We start from the raw sequence: 14,043 nt of genomic DNA, 5'->3' as shown, positions 1-14,043 counted from the left end.
TGGTTGAAAATGGAGACATATAAAAAAATCTATGTTTGACCTAAGGGCAAATTTAATAATGGCAGAAAATGTATTTGATCACATTTCTTGATGTCTGTTCCAAAATACACTGTACCCTCAAATTTGTGATGCTCCTGGGATAAGAAGTAAATGTATGTATAACTTTTAGGAGTGTTACTTTTGGTAAGTTTTTTGGACAGAATCAAGACTGGACTGTAAAATTGGGTCTCGAACTCATTTCTTCTCTCATAACTTCCCTCCCATCTCCCCCTCTTTCCTCTGCAGGATCTATTTTAGCAAATCCTTGTTAAGATGTCAAATGAGAAAAATTTCAAGTGGGTCCTCTACCAAGTTTACATGTATGTTTAAAAGTTCATTCCAAAACCCCGAAGCCTTCAAAACTCAAAGGAATACAGCAGTTATAGAATGACAGGCACAGGGATGAGATGATAGATGGTCAGGCCTCAGGGCCCTCTCAGTACAGCACTGATCCATTTACTGCTAAGGCCAACCCAGAACACACGTGAGCAAGAACTGACAGGTGAAGAGAGAGATCTGCACTGTGTGTACTCTTGACCCATGGAGTAGAGGTCAAAGAAATTGAAGTTATGAGAAAACTGTCCTTGATTTAAACATTTTCTTAAGAATATTCTCTGTGTAGAAAAATATCTCAACAAGCAATGTGGAAAGATTTAGGATCAGTTTAAATTCTATTGATGCTTCAAAGGATAAGACGGTTCAGTCAGCAATATATGACCAACTAGAATATTTTTCTCTAACAAGGAGAACCAGTCCTTTTTATATACTGTTGTCACTCACTGACAGGCAATAAATCCCCTGTGTATTTGCTCAGAAGAGAAAAATGAAGATAGGGCCAGATAATATGGCTTATTATATTTCTGTGACTCCTGCTTTTCTCCAGCTTTTCTATTCTTGGTTGTCACACTGCCCATGTGGTCTTGAGCAAAGCTCCAAATGCTCGAATGTGTTAGTTTAATGAGTTTATCCAACTCACCTAACTGTGGACGCCTTCTCTGAAGTTCCATCACTGCACTTCACAGAACAGCTTGGCAGCCTTGAATTCCAATAACAGAAAAGGACTCTTAAACAATAGCTCATTTGATTTAAATCAAATTTTATCCATGGCATATCAACTCTAGAACAGTATTCTCATTCAGAAAACAAACTCCATCAGGATAAGGTCTTCTCTAGCTTGTTCTTTCGGCACTAAGGCTGACTGTCTTTTGAGGAAGATACAACTGATACAAAATATCTAAAGACATATCAGGCATACATTCCAAAATGACCGCATCATTTTCCTTCAATCTGTTCACATTTATTATACATTAAATCATTTGATTTCAGTGAAATCCTCCTCTTTGCTTTGAGAGACAACAGTTGTTCCTTTTATGACTAGGTAACTGAACAATTTAAGAAAATGACTGTATTAGCCTAAGAAAAGGGAATTTGATTTCTCCATGACATTGTAGCAGTAAAAAAGAAAGTTATGAAAACTCCTAGTGAAAAAGTAGGATAAGAAATTTATCTATAAGTTATTAAAATAACCATAATAAAACAAGCAGCAGAAATTACTTATAGATGGCCAATAAACACGACAGATGCTCAACTTCAATAGTCACCAAGAAATTGCAAATTAAAATCACAGTGTGATCCTACACACACACACCAGGATGTCTAAAATGAAAAGATAGAAAAGGCCAAGTGGAGGTACCAGGGCTCTCATACACTGCTGGTGGACAGGAGAATTAGTACAACTACTTTGGAAATCTGTTTGGCAGTATCTATTTAAACTGAATACACACATTCCCTATCACCTGACAACTCCAATTTTAGGTATATTCCCAACAGAAATTTGTATGTACATTCACTGGATTACTTGTACCAGATCGTTCATAGCAGCAATTGTAACAACCTCAAACTGAAAACTATCCCAAATATCCATCAACAGTTGAATGGATAAATGGATTTGAATGGATAAATATTCACACAGTGGAAAACTCTATCGCTGTGAAGGTAAATGATCTACAACTACACACAACAACAAGAATGAATCTCACAAGCATAGTGTTAAATGAAAGAAGCCAGACACAAAGGTGTACACATTGTATTATTCCATTTATATAAAATACAAAGACAGATGCAACTAATTGATGCCTTGTTTATGTTATCTATGAGGGTACAAAGAGGAAGTCAAGTGCCCAGAGGATAGGAGTGCTTGTTGTCCTCAAGATCCCCCCTTCTCCTGCGTGAGGTCCCCACCCTGAGCACTACACTCACGATAAAATGAAGACAGTTTTTCAAGTGAATGCTGATGCTGAAGCACGTGGCAAGCAGGCACAAAGCCATGGAGACACCCTTGATGTAGCCTCCAGGGCAGAAGAGGACATTGTGCTGCTCCCCCAAACACAGAACCTTGAGACCAACAGGGAAGTTTTTCTTTAATTCTCCCATTTATGGCCCCATCAAAGCACAGAAAATACTTTGATTTAGGCTATGGTTAGAAATGGAAACTCGTTAGTTGTGATGTGGTAGAGGGAATGGCTTGGCAAGGGGGTGTAAAAGAAGATGAGTGGACTTACATAATGCATTTCCAAAAACTATTATAGACATTTACTTCACACATAATCCTTTTAGGAGAAGCTGCAGGTGGACATGGCACTCAGGCTCCTTTCAATTTGTTTAAACTGTGCACAAACAGACCACATGAAGGCTAAGAAGATATAAATAGAGGATACTGCTGCAGCTGAATACAACTTACAACTTACAAAGAGAACCTGACACACATTTAATGATGTGTCTGAGAGCTAATTGTGCTGGGTAATAAATGGCAAACATACACAAACAGAGTTAAAAGCGGGTTACTCCTACTTGGTCAAATGAGGTTTTTTCCCTAATTTTTCTCTTCTTTTTGTTGATTCCAGACCCTGCAACTTTTTCCATGGGAGACACCTTTCTTATCTATCTTTGTGCCCCTACAGCAGGGGCTGGTACAAAAGGTTCTCAACAAATGACATCAAACGGAAGAAATGTCACTATTGATAGTTCACCCTGATGCTCTCTCTTCCACCAGGGATTCCTGTTCTCCACCCATTATCCATAATGGCTTGTGAAAAAAGCCCCCTGAGGGGCCCCTGCCACTTCTCTTGCGTCTTCCTCACCTTCAAGTTCCCTGAGTCATTTTCAAACTGCCTGTTTCTTTTTTTTTTTTTAAATATTTATTTATTTATTTTTGGCTGCACTGGGTCTTCACTGCTGCACGCGGGCTTTCTCTAGCTGCGGTGAGCGGGGGCTACTCTTCGTTGTGGTGCACGGGGTCTAGGTGCGCAGGCTTCAGTAGTTGTGGCGCACGGGCTTAGTTGCTCCGCGGCGTGTGGGATCTTCCCGGACCAGGGCTCGAACCCGTGTCTCCTGCATTGGCAGGCGGATTCTTAACCACTGTGCCACCAGGGAAGTCCCCAAACTGCCTGTTTCTTATCACCTGCAACACTCACCCTTTTCCACCCACAACCCTCATCTACCTAGTGCCCTGGGTTCGAAATATCTGGGAACGATAGAACTCTGGGAGGCACACAGATGGCTCATCAGCAAGGACTGTGCTTCTCAGCCCTTCCTACACACCGAAGACCCTTGGAAAACTGGTAAAACATACTGTACTGATGATGGGACCCCACTCCCAGAATTCAGACTCGGTTGGTTTGGGCAGATATCTGGCAGCTGGATTTTTTAAAGTGCAACAGTTAATTCTGATGTGGCCAGGGCTGAGAACCACGGCCTCTAGGATGAATGCATATTCACTAGATGTGGGGAACAGCCATGAATAAAGCAGAACACTGGACAATAAATACGGACTCTGAGCATCTTAAGAAATAAAGGAAGAGAGGAAGTGGGAGGTGAGGCGAGAAGCCATTCAACAGAGGTCCTGCCCTTAGCAGGTCTGGGGCTTTGAGGAAAAGAAGCTGGCAACTCCCAGATGTACCTGTACTCAGTCCTCAGCAGCGACTAATAAGCAAGCTTCTGATGGTTCTATTTAGAGTACTAAAGCCCAATTTTAATCTGATGGAGAAAGGAAATAGTAAGGACAGAGCTCATGACTCTGTATATGACAGGCTGAGGAGGCCATACTGAGGGAAACCTGTTGTCACCGGCACAGTGGCTTTGGTCCCTCCTCTTCCTGCCACGCCCCCCAACACCCCCCCCCCCGCCCCTCCACTAGGTGTTGCTTCTGCCCAGCACCAGCACACACTCCCTTCTCCTCTCTGGGCAATTCTCTTCTTATTATTCAGTGACGTTTGATGGCAGTGTTTTGGTGGTTATCGTTAATGCTTTCACTCTAAATTTCGTTTCTAACTCTTCACAGTGAAAACCACCTCCCCAAGAAAACTTCAAGCACAGGCTTTAGAACCAAAGTGACGAAGGTTTGAATGCTGAATTGATCATTTATCAGTCATATAATATGGTCGATTGAGTCTCTGAGCTTCAGTTATTTTCATTCTATAAGATGGAGAGAATAATATCTACCCTGCGGGGTTTCATGAGATTAAATAAGATCATTTAAAAAAAAGTCCCTGATGATGGGAAAGTGCACAACAAATATGAGTTTCCTCCCACTCTAGATAAGACCTCTCTCTCAGACCTGCACTGTCCAGTATGGTAGCCACTAGCCACCTGTAGCTATTTAAATTTTAAATGAAATTAATTAAAAGTATTTAAAATTAGAAGTTCAATCCCTCAGTTTCCCTAGCCACACTTCAAGTGCTCTGTACATAGCCACATACAGTTAGTGATACACACACACATGCATACATATACACGAACATATCTCATTGGATAGCACAGATTATAGACCATTCCATCATTGCAGAAAGCTCCTGTAGACAGCACAACTACACCATCAGGCCTGCTTAAGTGCAACTGCAATGAAGACAGGAACCATCCATGGAACCCACTGGCCAGGCAGTGAGGTGCAGGGCTAAATACTTCTATCAGAATATTCCATGTGTAACATAGCTGCCTTTTCTAGGTGTTCACTTCCAGGCAGAAGGGACAAAAAAGATGTTATAGAAAGAAAAATACCATATGATCTCTCTTATATGTGGAATCTAAAAAATAAATAAATAACCATGCTAATAGATACAGAGACCAGACTGGTAGTTGCCAGAGGTGGGGCAGTGGGGAGTGGGAGAAATGGGTGAACAGTTTTTGCTTTGTTTTGTCTTTTCAGTTTAAATAAATTGAATAAAGAATAAATTAAATTAAACTAAAAGTATCAGCATGCTAAAAAAAAAAGATAAAAGTAAAAAAAGAAGATGCTGAGGAATCTGAAAATAAGTGCGACTTACTCAGCGATTTTGTCAAGACTGGGCAGGTTATGTTAGTCTTTAGCTCTGCGTAAGCAAATAAATCCATCCAAGGTTGTCAAGCAAAGGGTATATTTGCCATGAATTTAATTTATTATTCAGGCAGTACTTCTAGACACTGCCTTGGTCAATTTTGAATTCATTTCCCTAGCAACCTGGGCTAAATTAAGCAACATGACAGAGTCATGAGGCAGGGAGCCTTTTGAGAATATCTTAACCCATCATCTCAGACTTTAAAGTTGCCTTTTATCTTAGTTGCTGTGCCTACACTAGCCTGCCAACGATTGTCATCTGGGGCCTATAGTCCCCAGGTCACTAGTTCAGGTCATGACTTGTTTAAACAGGAAAAACAAGAACATGATGGGTCAAAGGGTATGGTTGTGCAGGCTGTACACTGCACAACTCCATGGGGTACCATTTACAAGGTTATCATAAATTTGTATATTTATTCCAACAATTTCCCAGAAAGCAGCAAAGTATCTGAAACAATGAAGACACCATCTAGCTTCATAAAGGTACTGTATGCACTAGCTGCCAGGGTGACTGGATGTGCCACTCTGAAGCTAGTGGAAGAAACAGACAAAGGAGTCAAAATCCTTAATCTAGGGATAATTCAGCACTGGGGCCCAAGAATGTTCTGGATATCCACAGCAGTTCTTTGTTCCAGTAGCTGCCAGAGATATTCTGCCTTGTGATTCACTAAGCTGGACAGGCCTTGCCCTCTGATTTAGAGATTTTCACTGGTTTTGACCAGGTTTCAACAGTAATACAATGTTTCTCAAACAAACAAACAAACAAAAGAAACAATAACAAAAACCCAAAAACCTCATCGATAGGGAGAGTAGATTGGTAGTTGACAGAGGCAGAGGGTGAAGGTTGGGCAAAAAGGGTAAGGTGGTCAAAAGATACAAACTTCCAGTTGTAAAATGAATAAGTCATGGAGATGTAATGCACAGCATGGTGACTACAGTTAATAATAATATAGTGTATATTTAAAAGCTGCTAAGAGTAAATCTTAAAAGATCTCATCATACACAAAAAAATATGTAACTATGTGTGATGGTGGATGTTAACTAGACTTACTGTGGCGAACATTTCACAATATATACAAATATCAAACCATTATGTTATACATCTGAAACTAACATAATGTTATACATCAACTAGATCTCAATTTAAAAATATTCTGATTCTGAACCCTACTTCAGACCAATAAATTAAAATCTCTCTGGATAGGGCCTGGGCAGCAGTATTTTACAAAAGTATCTAGGGCGCAACATGGTGGATAACCGCTCCTCCAGCAGATAGAAAGAATGGAACAGATGTATAGAGGGGAATCTGATGCCCCAAGTCTGGGAGAAAAATTGTTAAAATGGAAGAATTTTTAAATGTGTTGCATAGGGCTTTTAATTATTAGAACCAAAGATAAGCAGAAAATAGAAAGAAAAATGGTAAATAAGCAACATGATCTGGTGTTCATGATAGCAGAGTGGGTCTTCATCACTTGTTTTTAAAGTTTAGATTTATACTGCAAATGTAAAGACATAACCTCAAACTTTATTGATAAACTGTTCTTGAGCACTCAAACTGAGCTTTAAAGTGTTAGAAGAAGCAAGGAAAGAAATGACTGAAAAGGGAAAGGGGGGACTTCCCTGGTGGCACAGTGGTTAAGAATCCACCTGCCAATGCAGGGGACAAGGGTTCAAACCCTGGTCTGGGAAGATCCCACATGCCGCGGAGCAACTAAGCCCGTGCACCACAACTACTGAGCCTGCGCTCTAGAGCCCACAAGCCACAACTACTGAGCCTGCGTGCTGCAGCTACTGAAGCCCACGCGCCTAGAAGCCCGTGCTCGACAACAAGAGAAGCCACCACAACAAGAAGCCTGCACACCACAACGAAGAGTAGCCCCTGCTCGCCGCAACTAGAGAGAAGCCCGCGCTCAGCAACGAAGACCCAAAGCAGCCAAAAATAAATAAATAAATAAATAAATAAATAAATAAATAAATAAATATAAATAAAAACAGTAAACTGATTTAAAGAAAAGGGAAAGGGGAAATCAGGCCCATTTAAGAATAAAAATGAGCCCTCAGCTAAGTCCTGCAGGTAGCACAGCATTTCATAGTCCGAGCTCAGGAAGAAGGGGCTCACTGTGATGGTTGGAAAGGTAAGTGGCATAACCACAAGGGAAGCTGAGACTATTTTGCCAAACTGTGGCTTGTTTATTTAGAAGACCTCATAATTTCCTGCTAAATAATCCAAGTGTGGCCTAGTCCAGCTTGTTTCGGATGAAAATGGCTTAGTCATTTTACCCATTTCAAGAGTTCTCTGTGAGTCATGGGTTATACTCACTTCACACCCAGGTCTAAGATAGCCAGTCCCCTTGAAACCTCTCTGGAGTTAAGTCTGCCCAGCTAATCCTTTCTGCACTATCTCAAAGATGAGTCAGTGCTTTGTTGTCTTCCTTTGCCACCCCAAGTTAGTGAAAAATATTCAGAATTCCCAGAAAAGCAGATATATTTTAATTGGTTCTTAGTAAAACAGCCAATGTCATAAATGCATGCTGTATTTTCAAGTGCATGTTCAGGGATAGGGAGGGTGGGAGGGAGACGCAAGAGGGAGGAGATATGGGAACATATGTATATGTATAGCTGATTCACTTTGTTATAAAGCAGAAACTAACACACCATTGTAAAGCAATTATACTCCAATAAAGATGTTAAAAAAAAAAAAGAGCCTAAAAATACACATTCACTTTGAAGTCCTCTAATGCAGATAGATGTTTAAAAAATTTTAGGGAAGAGAACATATTTTCCCTCACCTCCATTTCTTCTTATCCAATCTTTTATTGTTTTCAAAAGCCAGTTTGCCTCTCATACCTTCCATTAACTTTTCCCAACCCAAAGTAACCTCTTCCTGCTCAGGATTTATACTGAGTAACTGACCCTGTCATTTGGTATTATTCATATACTGTATTATTACACCTTTCATAGTCATTTAGCTTATCATACAGGAGTGTCTTTCATACCTGTTATATTCTTCAAATATGTCCATGGGTATAGTGCACAGTGGAAGAATATATACTTTGTAGCATTCCCTGAATGTTAGATGAAGTCATTATGAAACAGTATAAATTCATGAACCAATTTTATCCCATACCTATCTATACCATTGTTCCCTCTCTCACAAAGGAGAGGACACAATAATATGTCAGGATGTAAGATAAGGTGCCCTGGTTTTCTCACAACTGTAGGACCCAAGGGGCATGAATCCCTGAATTCCTTTAGTGTGTCAGGTACCAGAAACATGGGCAGGGGTGGAGGGCCTCCAATGCTCCCCCAGTTGAATCATGTATCTTTAAGAAAATTTTTTTAAAGAATAAGGAGGAATACTGGCAACTAAATGATGGCAGGCCACTGATTGTAAAACACATCCTGATTTCAAAAATGTTAAAATACGAAAAAATATGTGCTTTAAAATCATTGATTTATGGTAAGTGAATATGATCTTTTAAAAGAGGTAATATGTAATAAAAGTTAGAAAACTCCTTCATTAAAATATTAAAATATTTATTATCATAAATCAGAGAACAATTTGTCTTAAAGAAAGGCATATCTTACACCTGCTCCTGAAACACTGAGCACCAGACAAGACTGTAGACCATGCTGGAGGCTGGTGATAACCTACAATATACCAAGTACCCATTTATGTTCCCAGAAGGTGAACTTGTCCAAAAGGAACAAAAGCTATGGTGTCACAGCCTGTTGTTTCAAGAGTGCACAGAAGTTGCAAAGTGCAGTTCTGAAAGAATACAATAACATGAGTTCCATGTTTACACAAAATGAGGTTGCCATTTTGTTGCCTGGGGTTCTTATGCAGCATATTCACAAACTGGTCCACACCAATCCAACAGCGGCCAGAATCTGCCTAATGATCATATTCTACAGAGCTGTTACAACTTCCTTTACACTACCTTGTATGGAGTGTACCACACACATTCCATGTTTTGTATTATGTTTACTTTTGTCCCTGTCAGTGATGGCAGGGAGTGTGCCTTGTGCACTGTTTTATTTCCCCAGGTGCCTTGCATAGTGCCTGCCACATGGTGAGTAAGCTCTCAGAAAACTGTGAAGAACACATGCACAAAGAGCTGACCAAAGGAAAAGCAGTGCTAACACTTAGTTCTGGGGTCAGCATTTACCTGATGAACCCATAAAGAACAATGCATGAGATTGTTGCTTTACATAATATTAATCAAAAGAAGGATGAGTGATGGGGTTCTGAGGAGAAGGCCCAGGAAGAGTATCTTTCCCCATTCACTGTCTCTGTCTGGCTACGAATGAAAAGCAATCCAAAACAATCTTTTTAGCAACTGATGTCAATGTCAAAAGTAAATTCAGTAATTTTGCCTTGTATCCTTTCTACCCCAAGATAGCCCAACTTTCTTTAACTGTGAAGTATACTCAAATATATATATCTAAACTTCCTGGGTGGAAATCTTTCCTTTTTTTTAACCCAAATAGATATTTAACCTGTTGATGTTCCTGCATATAATTTACAACATATTTACTCAGAACCCAACAGTGTTGAGCTCCCTCTACACTGCATTGAACTTGAAGCCTAGGAAGCCATGAGTCCAGAATCCTTCTAAACTCAGATAAGAGAACAAATTAACTTTTCTCTTGGCCTGGACTTCTCTTCTTCATCAAGGCCTGCACTGAAGCACAGGGGTGAATAGCCCACAGGCAGCAAAGATCCACACAACTGCTACAGAAGTGTTCCTTCTGGCAGTGCTGTGGATGCTGTTACCATGTTCTTTTCCTGCCCTACAATCAGTCAAGTACCATCTGGGCTGCCTGTCCTGAGAATGCACAAGGGAAAAAAAGATGGCATCATACACATTTGTACTTTGTCTGTGGTTTGGGCCATTTCATGTTACTAGCTTGGCCACAGCTAACTGGTCCAGGAAGAAGCATGAGAAAGAAGTCATAATCTGCCTTGTTATCAATTAAACACCCAACAAGTAGTGCATTCCTGGTGCCCCACGCCTGTGCTAGCACTACCTGGTACTGGTTTCTGTGGGGGAATACTGCAGAACATTTAGACTCATAAGATCAAATAGTAACAGGAAAATAACCAGGATGTTATGTATATATATTTTAATCACCCATACTGATGTTCAAAAATGAGGTGACTGGGACTTCCCTGGTAGTGCAGCGGTTAAGAATCTGCCTGCCAATGCAGGGGACACAGTTTCGAGCCCTGGTCCAGGAAGATCCCACATGCCACAGAGCAACTGAGCCTGTGCGCCACAACTACTGAGCCTGTGCTCTAGAGCCCGCAAGCCTGCGAGCCGCAACTACTGAGCCCACATGCTGCAACTGCTGAAGCCCGCGTGCCTAGAGCCCGTGCTCCACAACAAGAGAAGCCACCACAATGAGAAGCCCGCGCACCACAACAAAGACCCAATGCAGCCAAAAAAAAAAAAAATATATATATATATTAAAAAAAATGAAGTGACTGATTTTATATCCAAATAATATCTTATGAAGCAAGCAAGAACAACCATTATGTGAACTGTTTAAATGACCCATAAGTTGCTTGAGGACCAGGAGGTATCTTACTCACATTTGTATCCCCATAGCAACATGGTGCTCAATACATAATAGGTATCTAATACTGCTGAATGAATGAATGACTATCTTACCTGAAGATGAATGCCACCTAAACAGAACAGCCCTTAAAGTTTAACTACCTGACATAGCCTCCATCTAAGGAAAAACAGCACCAAAATTCTGTGGTTTGGGCCATTTCACATTACTAGCTTGGCCACAGCTAACTGGTCCAGGAATTCCTGCTGAGGCCAAAGTACTCTGGGGCACCATGGTTAAAGACAGATCAATAGGAGTGCCCCATATTGGATACTGGCCAATAGACTCCATTCCTCCCTCTCAGGAAGTACAAATACAAGTAGCACAGAGAAAAGGGTCACAAGCCCTGCTCTTGAATCAGGCATGCCAGTGTACTTTAGGCCCAATGTATGGGGGCCCAGAGGGGCTGACTGCCAGCTGTGTACTTATGAAGAACCCTATCACTCCTGGCAGCTTTCCCCTATGTTCTGAGAAACTTTAGAGTTCTAAGAGATGAGAATAGATACTGCTTGATGATGGTCTGGGAAATGCTGAATGCCATGTCCTTTCCTGATTAGTTGCGATGTCCACTTGCATTTTAAAGTCTCTTAGAAATCTCGCTCCAAAAAAAAAGAGTTTAATCCTATTTAGCAGTCTATTTCGAAGCACACATAACTGCCAACGTGTAGCATAGGACACCTGATTTGAGAAATGGTGCCCTAAAGTGACCTAGATGTATCTCTTTTCTCACAACTACGTCTAACTAAAGAATTTCCTTAATTATGGGACTTATAAATATTATCCTCAGCAAATGAGCCTCCAACTTGCAAGAATGAAGCACAGGCTAAAAATTAGACCAGGCCCTTTTCTATAAAGCAGTTACTCACATTGTAACATGAGTCAAAACTTTGGGTTCCAAAATTCTTAAGACTTCATGACTTCATTCAGGAATCCTAAAAACAACTGTGGTCATCATCCATTAAAAATGCACCTTTCACAGTGTTCCACAGACAGGGAGATAAAAGTCCTTTGGGCTGATTTATTTTCATTAGTGCCTTGCCAGTAAATATGTAAACAATTTCAAACTGGGCAAACGCACATGCTGAGCATAATAAAACCCATCTTAATTGCTGCTCTACTAAGGAAAAGAACTCTGAGTACCTTGTCAAATAAATAAATGATCTATGCCCTTTCTTGTCATTTTTCTTCAGTAAGTTTAATAAATAAAATTGATAGTTTTGGAAAGAGTTTTAGGTCAGCTCTTCCAACTGTAACATTCCTTCACTTAAATATCAGTTACCACAACATTCCAAATTTTGAAGCAAAAGCTGTTTCCTGCATTTATTTTGACACATATCATAAAGCAGCATCAATAAAGCTCAGCCCATCAACCCTGGCTGGAGTTTTTCCTGACACATGCCTGCTATTTACTTTTTACTTTTCTTCACCTCCCTCCTTCCTCCTGCCAATCCCCACTTTGCCCCAGAGCATGACTCATTAAGCTCCTGGTAGAATAATTACTTTGTTTTTTTAATCATTTGATGTCTGCAACATCATCTAAAAGGAAATGCATTTTAATTCCTCTAGAAATTCTAATTAGGATCATGAATAACTGAAAAGGTTCAGCAATGAGCAAACATGCCTAATATACACTTATTTTTTTTTTTTTTTTTTTTTTTGGCCACACCGCACGGGGCGGCATGTGGAACTTCCCCGGCCAGGGTTCGAACCTGCACCCCCTATAGTGGAAGCACGGAGTCTTAACACCTGGACCACCAGGGAAGTCTCAAACATGCCTAATATAGAAGAGAAAATGTGAGAATGGACTCCAGTAGTCACAGGAATAGAAAAATCATAGTCTGTAGAGATAAATATTAGTGCTTTCATGGAGAATTCATTGAACAAAAACCTTCTCACCTGCTGCCAAAATAAAATATTCCTGAAATTAGACACTCTTCTCCTATCACACATCAATCAATGCCTACTTTTGTAACTAACAGAATAACTGGGTAAGATTCCAACCACAAATGTATACATGGATACATGCTGGCTTTCACCCTCAAGAGCTAAGGAAGTAATGATTCTCGAATTTGGAAACTGCTATTCAAAGTGTAGACATGGAAGGAGAGATTAATAAGAGGGGAACCCAGTACAGACGGACACTGGTTGTAAAAAGCTGTTAGTATCAGTGAAAAGAGAGAAATAAAAGCTACCCCAAGGGAAAAAATAATTCAAAGCCAAGGGAAAAAATGTGGGGAATTTAGTTTCCATTCCCGCTCTTTGTGAATTGCTTTAATCTTTAGGTTAAGCCCTTTATTGTGTCTGTTTGTATTTTGTTTCTGAAATGAGCGGTAACATAAAGTCACCTAAATAATATCACTTAAGACATACTGAAAGAGGAGAAAAATATGTGATAGTTTTGTGCTCTGGAGAAGGTGACCAGGAGGGTCAGCAAATAGACATTTCTGTAAAATGACTGGAAGATCATGACTATCTTTACATTCTGTTCCCAAGGTTTTGTCTCTCACCCTAAATTAGTTCTGAGATAAGTCAATCTATTAATATTCAAATAAGAATTGGAAGCTATGTTAAAAAAAAAAAAAAGAATTAGAGTTTATAGCAGCACTTTCCTGACTGGATCACATCCCACCTCACCCCACCCCACCCCAATCCCAAGGAATTCCTGTGACTTGCCAGAAGGAAACTGTACTTCTCTCCTTTCTAATGGGTGCATATTTCCTAGCCACTCCCATAAAATGTTAGAGGCAGGCAAAATGACTTTGATAAAGCATATACCAAAATAGATGAAATTTTACAGCATTCCTTTGAAATGAAATATGCTGTCATAGCTCTTGATTTTAGATTTCAGACATTCAAATTATTACATTTCAAATACTTGCAATAGGGATAAATGCAAATTTTTCCACTGAAAAATCCTTAATCCAAAGTGATTATTCATCTTCCCTCAACCTTTTTTTTCAAAGAATTGAATAACAATAAAAGCAATAACGATAATAATTTTTAACTCTTATGTA

The 14,043-nt window shown here is 40.0% G+C and overlaps 1 long non-coding RNA gene across 1 annotated transcript in view; it reads right to left on the bottom strand.

The window, feature by feature from the left end:
* Window positions 1-1,015: 1,015 nt before the first annotated feature.
* LOC137757235 (uncharacterized) overlaps window positions 1,016-14,043 on the bottom strand; it is a 284,904-nt gene continuing 271,876 nt past the window's right edge. Inside the window, exon 5 of the long non-coding RNA XR_011072314.1 lies at window positions 1,016-1,075. This is a non-coding gene — a long non-coding RNA (uncharacterized lncRNA). The remainder of the gene's footprint in view (window positions 1,076-14,043) is intronic.

This window comes from Eschrichtius robustus, chromosome 2, assembly GCF_028021215.1.
Source record: "Eschrichtius robustus isolate mEscRob2 chromosome 2, mEscRob2.pri, whole genome shotgun sequence".
Lineage (NCBI taxonomy): Eukaryota > Metazoa > Chordata > Mammalia > Artiodactyla > Eschrichtiidae > Eschrichtius > Eschrichtius robustus.
Note: the sequence above shows the minus strand (reverse complement) of the source record. Positions and strands in the feature narration are given on the sequence as shown.